This window comes from Chiloscyllium punctatum, chromosome 1, assembly GCF_047496795.1.
Source record: "Chiloscyllium punctatum isolate Juve2018m chromosome 1, sChiPun1.3, whole genome shotgun sequence".
Classification (NCBI taxonomy): domain Eukaryota; kingdom Metazoa; phylum Chordata; class Chondrichthyes; order Orectolobiformes; family Hemiscylliidae; genus Chiloscyllium; species Chiloscyllium punctatum.
In genome coordinates this window covers 61433265-61441353 of record NC_092739.1, presented here as the reverse complement: position 1 = coordinate 61441353, position 8089 = coordinate 61433265, and positions in this window count along the sequence as shown.

Sequence of the window (8089 nt, the reverse complement as noted above, 5' to 3'; positions counted from 1 at the left end):
CGGAGGTCCTAGATGACGGAACACGAGAGAGGCTGGACCAGCCGCTATCTCTGGATGAGCTGACCAAGGCCCTCGAGTCCTTCAAAAAGAATAAAACTCCCGGAAGCAACGGCTTACCGGTCGAGATTTATTCCGCTCTTTGGGACTTGATCGGCCAGAACCTGCTGGAGGTGTATGTCAGTATGCTTCGGGCAGGTACCATGAGTGAATCCATGAGGAAAGGCATCATCACCCTCATCAACAAGTGGAAGGGGGAGAGGGAGGAAATTAGAAATTGGAGACCGATCTCACTGTTAAATGCAGACTACAAAATCTTGTCAAAGGTCATTGCCAACCGGGTCAGGTCTGCTCTGGGATCGGTGATCCACCCGGACCAAACCTGTGCTGTACCGGGCAGGAAAATCTCTGAGAGTCTTGCACTCCTCAGGGATACGATCGCCTACGTGCAGGACAGGGGGGTGGACACCTGCCTCATCAGCCTGGACCAGGAGAAAGCCTTTGACAGGATATCGCATACATATATGAGGGATGTCCTCTCCAAAATGGGCTTTGGGGAGGGAATCGGAAATTGGATCAGACTGCTCTACACCAACATTGTCAGTGCAGTCTCAATCAATGGGTGGGAATCAGATAGCTTCCCTGTAAGATCTGGAGTCAGGCAGGGATGCCCCCTCTCACCCGCCTTGTTTGTGTGTTGCATAGAGCCATTTGCCGAATCCATCAGGAAGGATGCGAGCCTGAGAGGGGTGACTATTCCTGGCAGCGGGGGCCTGCAGGTTAAGGCCTCCCTGTACATGGATGACGTCGCTGTTTTCTGCTCGGATCCGCTGTCCGTGCACAGACTCGTGTGCATCTGTGACCAGTTCGAACGGGCCTCGGGGGCCAAGGTAAACCGAGGCAAGAGCGAGGCCATGCTCTTCGGGAACTGGGCTGACCAATCTTCTATCCCCTTCACCATCAGGACTGACCACCTGAAGGTGCTGGGTATTTGGTTCGGGGGGGCTGGGGCATGCGCCAAGACCTGGGCGGAGCGGATCAGGAAGATGAGACAGAAACTAGGCAGATGGGGGCAACAGTCGCTCTCCATTGCAGGAAAAAACCTGGTCATCAGGTGTGAGGTACTTTCAGTATTGCTCTATGTGGCACAGGTCTGGCCTATCCCCAGGACCTGTGCCGCTGCAGTCACCCGGGCCATCTTCCAATTCATTTGGAGATCAAAGATGAACCGGGTCCAAAGAGACACAATGTACAAAGACCGGTGCAATGGGGGAAAAAACACACCCAATGCCACCCTCACCCTGATGGCCACCTTTGTGTGCGGCTGCATCAAGCTGTGCGTGGATCCCCGGTACGCAAACACCAAGTGTCACTACGTACTGAGGTTCTACCTGTCCCCGGTGTTGCGAAGGATGGGCCTGGCCTCGCTGCCGCGGAACACACCGAGTAGTTGGACCGTTCCGTATCACCTGTCCTTCGTGGAGAAATTTATGAGGAAAAACACCTTTGACCACAAGTCCATCAGGAAGTGGTCAGCACGTAGTGTCCTTGAGACCCTACGGGAAAAGGAGAGGGCGGATCCTGTCGAGCGGTTCCCTGAGCAGACTGTCAAAGCCATTTGGCAGAATGCCTCATCGCCAGAACTTTCCAACAAGCACACCAAGACGTGGCTTGGCTGGTGGTGAGAAGAGTTCTGCCTGTGAGATCCTTTATGCACGCCCGGACTCTTTGCCGCACCGCACGCTGCCCTCGAAGCGGCTGCGGGGGGGGACAAGACTGTCATACACCTCCTTCTGGAATGTGCCTATGCAGAGGAAGTCTGGAGAGGAATGCAGTGGTGCTTGTCGAGGTTCGTCCCGAGCAGCGCCGTGATGCGGGACTCCGTGCTCTACGGCCTGTTCCCCGGGACTCACACCGAGATGAACATTAACTGCGCCTGGAGGATCATCAACTCGGTGAAGGATGCTCTCTGGGCAGTCCGAAACCTGTTGATCTTCCAGCTGAAGGAGTTGACCCCGACTGAGTGTTGCAGACTGGCACATTCCAAGGTCAAAGACTACGTGTTGAGGGAAGCGCTGAAGCTTGGGCCAGCTGCCGCCAAGGCGCAGTGGGGAAAGACCACCGTGTAAGATCGGCCTGCCTAAAGAAGAACAGGGGGCCCATGCGGACGTTTTTTGGGCTCTGCTGATGCCTCAGCCAAATATATGCATAAGATTGAAAAATGCACAGACCTGTATATGACAAGGATAAATTCGAATCTGTGTTTGTAAATGTGGACATATGTATGGCATGATCAAATGTACAGACCATCAAATCATTTTATGAATAAAGTATATTTTTGAAATTAAAAAAAGTTAGCTTGCTCTCTCTTCATGGATGCTGTCTGACCCGCTGTGATCTCCACCATTTGTTATTCACAACGCAATATCTAAGTTTTTCTTACACTATACAGGCAATTCTGTAAATAAGACCTTGTTCATATTCATTAAATGTAATATTTAACTCCTGTGGCCATATCTTAAATATAAATAAATAGTTTATTCATTTTTGAATCACCAATTTAAATCATAACCAAAACAAAAATATTCACTCATTTAGGAATACAGAGGTGGGGAGAATACTCTCACACAGAAATTGTATCTAAGGTCACAAATTCAATTCTTGATTTGGAGATCCGGTGTTGGGCTGGGGTGTACAAAGTTAAAAATCACACAACAACAGGCTATAGTCCAACACATTTAATTGGAAGCACTAGCTTTTGGAGTGCCACTCCTTCACCTGAAAGCACTCCGAAAGCTTGTGCTTCCAATTAAACCTGTTGGACTATAGCCTGTGTTGTGTGATTTTTAACCTTGATTCAATTCTTGTAAGAGATGTTATTTTGCAGGGATTTCATGAGACAGTGAAATAATATATTTTCCTTTTACCATTCTCAGATAGAGTACAAATAGATGAAATTAAAGTTTCCTTTCTCTGATGTATTAGACAAAATCTCTTTGGACTGAGTCCATTGCATAAACACACCCAGTTTTGGTACAATATGAATGGAATTGACAATATCACTTAGTGAAACCAGAAGGGTGGCTCAAAGAAATTGGGAAAGATCATAACAGGTAATGATTTTCAAGGTTTACATCAAGAATGATAGTTAAGGCAGAAAGGAGGGAGTTTTCCAAAATATCTAACCTTAATGTTGGCATGTTTGGTGTTTACATGAGGGGCCCAAAGATAAAGCAGCTCTATTATGCTCCACTTTGATTAGCACCAAACTTTCATCCAAATAAGCACGTAAATATTCTTACATCATTGACAAAAATTGCTCATAAACAAAAAAGGCCCAAATTAGAGGCAGGTGATACTATTTGTAAATTACATTTTTATGGTCATTTTATGTAGAAAATTGAGCTTAATATTAATTTAACTAGAAATTCCATGATTTAATCTCTCACTGTAACATTACGTTTGATATTTTGTGGTTTCCATTGAAGATACACCAGGACTTCAAATGAAACTCCGTCAACATTCAAAATAATTATTCTTACCTTCCCTCACCTGTTAAAATGCATCCTCACCTGAGTTGATCATTCTTTCTATATAGCTACCAATACCAGTCCAATTCATGTTCAAAGGACAGAAAATATGATTGACAATGTCAAATCAAGCCTTAACAAATACCTTTGGCTAAACACAAATTCATTAGTTGAAAATCAAACATGAGAGGTTCTAGTTGAAAGTAAGCCCTCAATGATCTGTGTCATGTTCAACCCAAACTGTACCTATTCTGCTTTTATAACACATTTAATTAGTCATGGGGTAATTACTTCAGTATAAGGGACAGCTGATTAAAATGAATGAGTGGTTGTTGCTGTTCTCCAGATTATTAAAGAACTGTAGTGTTAGAATGAATACAAAGATCAAATGTGTGATGACTCACATGAAAGTAATGTGGAATGAGAATAGATTACAGAATCAATTATTCTCTTCACTAAAATCTCTGAAACACTGTTCTTGGTGATGGTTTGACACAAACATATAATTTTACCTTCACATCATACTGTCTTGTAAACTCTCCTATTCTTACTCATAAAAGGTTGCCCTCTGCCAAACTGTGACTGTCAGTGACTAGTTGGAGGTTTTCCTAGTACTTGTTTTGACTGAATACTGTTTATATACGAAAGGAAACACTGTAAAAGGAAAGAACCTTACAGCATTTTGCATTGATGCATCAGAATTGCACAAATCCTCATTGTCACATTATGATGAGATAAAGACAAGTGGTATCCCAAGTGAGCATGTCAATTTCATGCCAAAAGAATTGAAGCACATAATGTGGGGGTTTCTTGAATAGATTCTTTTTATTCTATTTGATATAGAAACAACTGTCAATATTTGCAACATTCAATTTACATTTTAGAAGTGATACACTTTCTTTACAGAATACAAATTAGGCATATTTACAAACTTGCTCTTCTGAAGGTTTATATTGCAAAATCAAGAATGTTGAGTGCTAACAGTTGCAATAAATTAGTTAGGAAACTATGATTCTGGCTATGAATAGTATGGAAGAGATCATGTTAGTATTAAAGGTTAGAATGCTAACCTTCATTATATTGTCTTCTGATTTAAAAATGGCCTTGGAACATTTTCTGGGGTAGTTGAATGCAATTTCTTTAGCTTCACCAGAAGCGATTATGGAGACCTCAATTTAGTGCCTCAAAACTAGGATGGCTACTCTCAAAATGTAGGTAAATACAAGAACTGCAGATGCTGGAAACCAGAATCTAGATTAGAGTGGTGCTGGAAAGGCAGCATCTGAGGAGCAGGCAAATCAAGTGGTGCTGGATACTGTTTCTATTCAAATGTTTTTTTACCTCTACATCTGACATTGCAAGTTCCAGCAAAGAATGATTTTAAAACTATTTTTGTGTTGGGCTATCATGAGATGATTTGGTGTTTTTGAACCCTAGGACATTGCCAAACTTTACGATCTTCTTAAACTAGATTGATTTTCTGTTTGCACCATTCTCCTGTGCTGATTCCAGGTTTCAATTTCCACTACCACAAGAATTGTTCTTTGAGAGGGTTAGATCCTCTTTTGATTATAACATACCTGAAAGAGATACATTAGACATTCCAATGATAATTTTGTTACTGAGATCTTGTTATAAATCTCCATAATCACAAAATTCTGACAATGTACTGTAATCATTCATAAGATTTTTGTTAATGGTTCACCTGGAAGCTGTATTTTTCTATTAAATCTTGTTGCATTCACTATATAGTTAGTACTTAAGGTAAAGAAGTTATCAAATGTTTTTACCATATTGTCAAAGGTGTGTCATTTTAAAACAAAATCTGCTATTGGACTTACAGAATAAAGAAATATGTTCACTTGTTCTTCTCTGTGCTTTCTTCGAGTCTGAAGCAATTGTCTATCTCATGATTTCTTTTTTTTATGCAATTGAGATTAGTCCCCTGTCTGCAGTATCTACAATCTTAAATCTGCTTGGAGGTGTTACATCTTTATCCATTGTCACTGTACGTAAAGGCTTTTAGTTCTCTTGTCTAAATAATTTATTTAAAAGCTGTTGTAGGGCTTTTAGTTTTGTTTTTGTAGATGTAGCCGCTTTTGCTGTTCAGTGTTTTCAATTGTATAATGACTTTAAATGCATCAAAATATGTTAAATCATCATAAGCTAGATGTTTTTTTTTGAAATATTGCAGTTTTTTTTAAAATTGCTGTACACTGAAGATGAATTGCTAACAATGCTTTATAATAAAGCATTGCTGTTTTAGTGAAGGTTGTATTATTCTGTTTATTTTCAATTTCAGAAATTTTCTCTAATCATACTGCATCCTCTGCAACCTCTTCACAGCTCACCCTCCCAATCAGCTTTATATAATTTGGAAATTTGAAGATGTTATATTTAGCTCTCTCATTTAAATCATTAATATGAATTGTGAATAGTTGGGATCCTAGCACTGATCCCTTGTCATTTACAGAAAAAGTCCATCTATTCCTAATCTTTGTTTCCCACCTTTGAGCAAATTTGAAAAACTTGTAAATGTTTCAGAATTGTCCTCCAGTATTTTTGCAGAAATCATATTCTCAATAATTAAAGATCATTGAAATACTCTAAAAGAAAAAACTGTTCCTTTTTAATTTTTTTTTAAATGAAAGGACATTAAATCCATACTGGGCCGAATATTTTTTGGCTGAATTTCTGTTTTATCCAGTTTCATGAGAAGGTTCCCTCTGCACAGCTGAACAAGATTTATCACTGTGTTTTATCAAACTTCTCACATTAACCACCTATCCTACCTCTATGGTCCTTCTGTCATCCAATTTTAGTCCAATTCTATGAATTGCCATACCCATAATAATTTACCACTGCTGGGAAATTCTGGAATGGATCAGCATTCCAAACACTGGTGCCATCTTTAAATGGCTGCTGTACACATGGACAAATATCGCTGGTTTAGCTTGTACTTCTTTCAATCTTGTCTACAATATACAGTATTAGTCACAAAATGATATTGGGGAAATTGGTGAGATTGATGGCAGATCAATCCCCAGGACCTTAGAAACTACATCCCAGAGTAATGAAAGAAAACAAAGAATCATAGACCAATTGGTCTGATGTCAGTAGTGAGGAAAATGCTAGAGTCCATTGTTAAAGACATAGTAACTGGGCAGTTGGAAACAGTGGCAAGATCAGACAGAGTAAACATAGATTTATGAGAGAAATCTTACTTGACAAATCTATTAGAATTCTGCTGGCAGGTGGGACTAAATTGGGTTGGGATATCTGGTCGGCATTGACGGGTTTGACCGAAGGGTCTGTTTCCATGCTGTACATCTCTATGACTCTATGACTCTATATCCGTAGAGTTGATGAAGGGGAGCCAATGGATGTGGTTTACTTGGACTTTGAGAGGTTTTTGACAAAGTCTCACATAAGAGATTAGTATGTGCAATCAAAGTACATGGGATTGGGAGAAATATATTGAAATGCAGAAAACTGAATGGCAGACAGGAAACAAAGAGTCGGAATAGATGAGTCTTTTTTTCCAAATAGCAGATAGTGACTGTGATCAGTTCTAGGACTCCAATTATTCATTATATATATTCATGTTTTAAATGAGGGTTCAACAAGTAATAGCTGCAAATTTACAGATGACACAAAGTTGGTGATAGAGTGAGTTGTGAAGAGGTTGCAGACTTGTTTCACTGTAATTTGAACAGCTCGTTAAGTGACCTGCTGAATTTTTATTGTCAAGTTTTTGAAGCATCAAGTGTCACAATTGTAGAGAACTTTGAGTCATAGAGTCATAGAGATGTACAACACAGAAACAGACCCTTTGGTCTAACCCGTCCATGCCAACCAGATATCCCAAAGCAATCTAGTCCCACCTGCCAACCCCCCTCCAAACCCTTCCTATTCATATAGCCATCCAAATACCTTTTAATTGTTGCAATTGTAAACCTCTATCACTTCCTCTGACAGCTCATTCCATACACGTACCACCCTCTGTGCCAAAAAGTTCCCCTTAAGTCTCTTGTATGTCTTTCCACTCTCACCCTGAACCAGTTCTGAAACTCCATCACCCCAGGGAAAAGACTTTGCCTATTCATCCTATCCATGCCCCTCATGATTTTATAAACCTCTATAAGGTCACCCTCAGCCTCCGATGCTCCAGGGAAAACAGCCCCAATCTATACAAAGTCTCCCTACAGCTCAAATCCTCCAACCCTGGCAACATCCTTGTAAGTCTTCTCTGGACTCTTTCAAGTTTCACAACATCTTTCCAATAGGAAGGAGACCAGAATTGCACACAATATTCCAACAGTGGACTAATGCCTGTGGCCTATACAGCTGCAACATGACCTCCCAACTCCTGTACGCAATACTCTGACCAATAAAGGAAAGCATACCAAATGCCTCCTTCACTATTCTATCTACCTGCGACATTTTCAAGGAGCTATGAACCCGCACACCGAGGTCTCTTTGTTCAGCAACACTCCCTAGGACCTGACGGGTTAGTGTATGAATCCTACTAAGATTTGCTTTCCAAAAATGAATCACCTTAT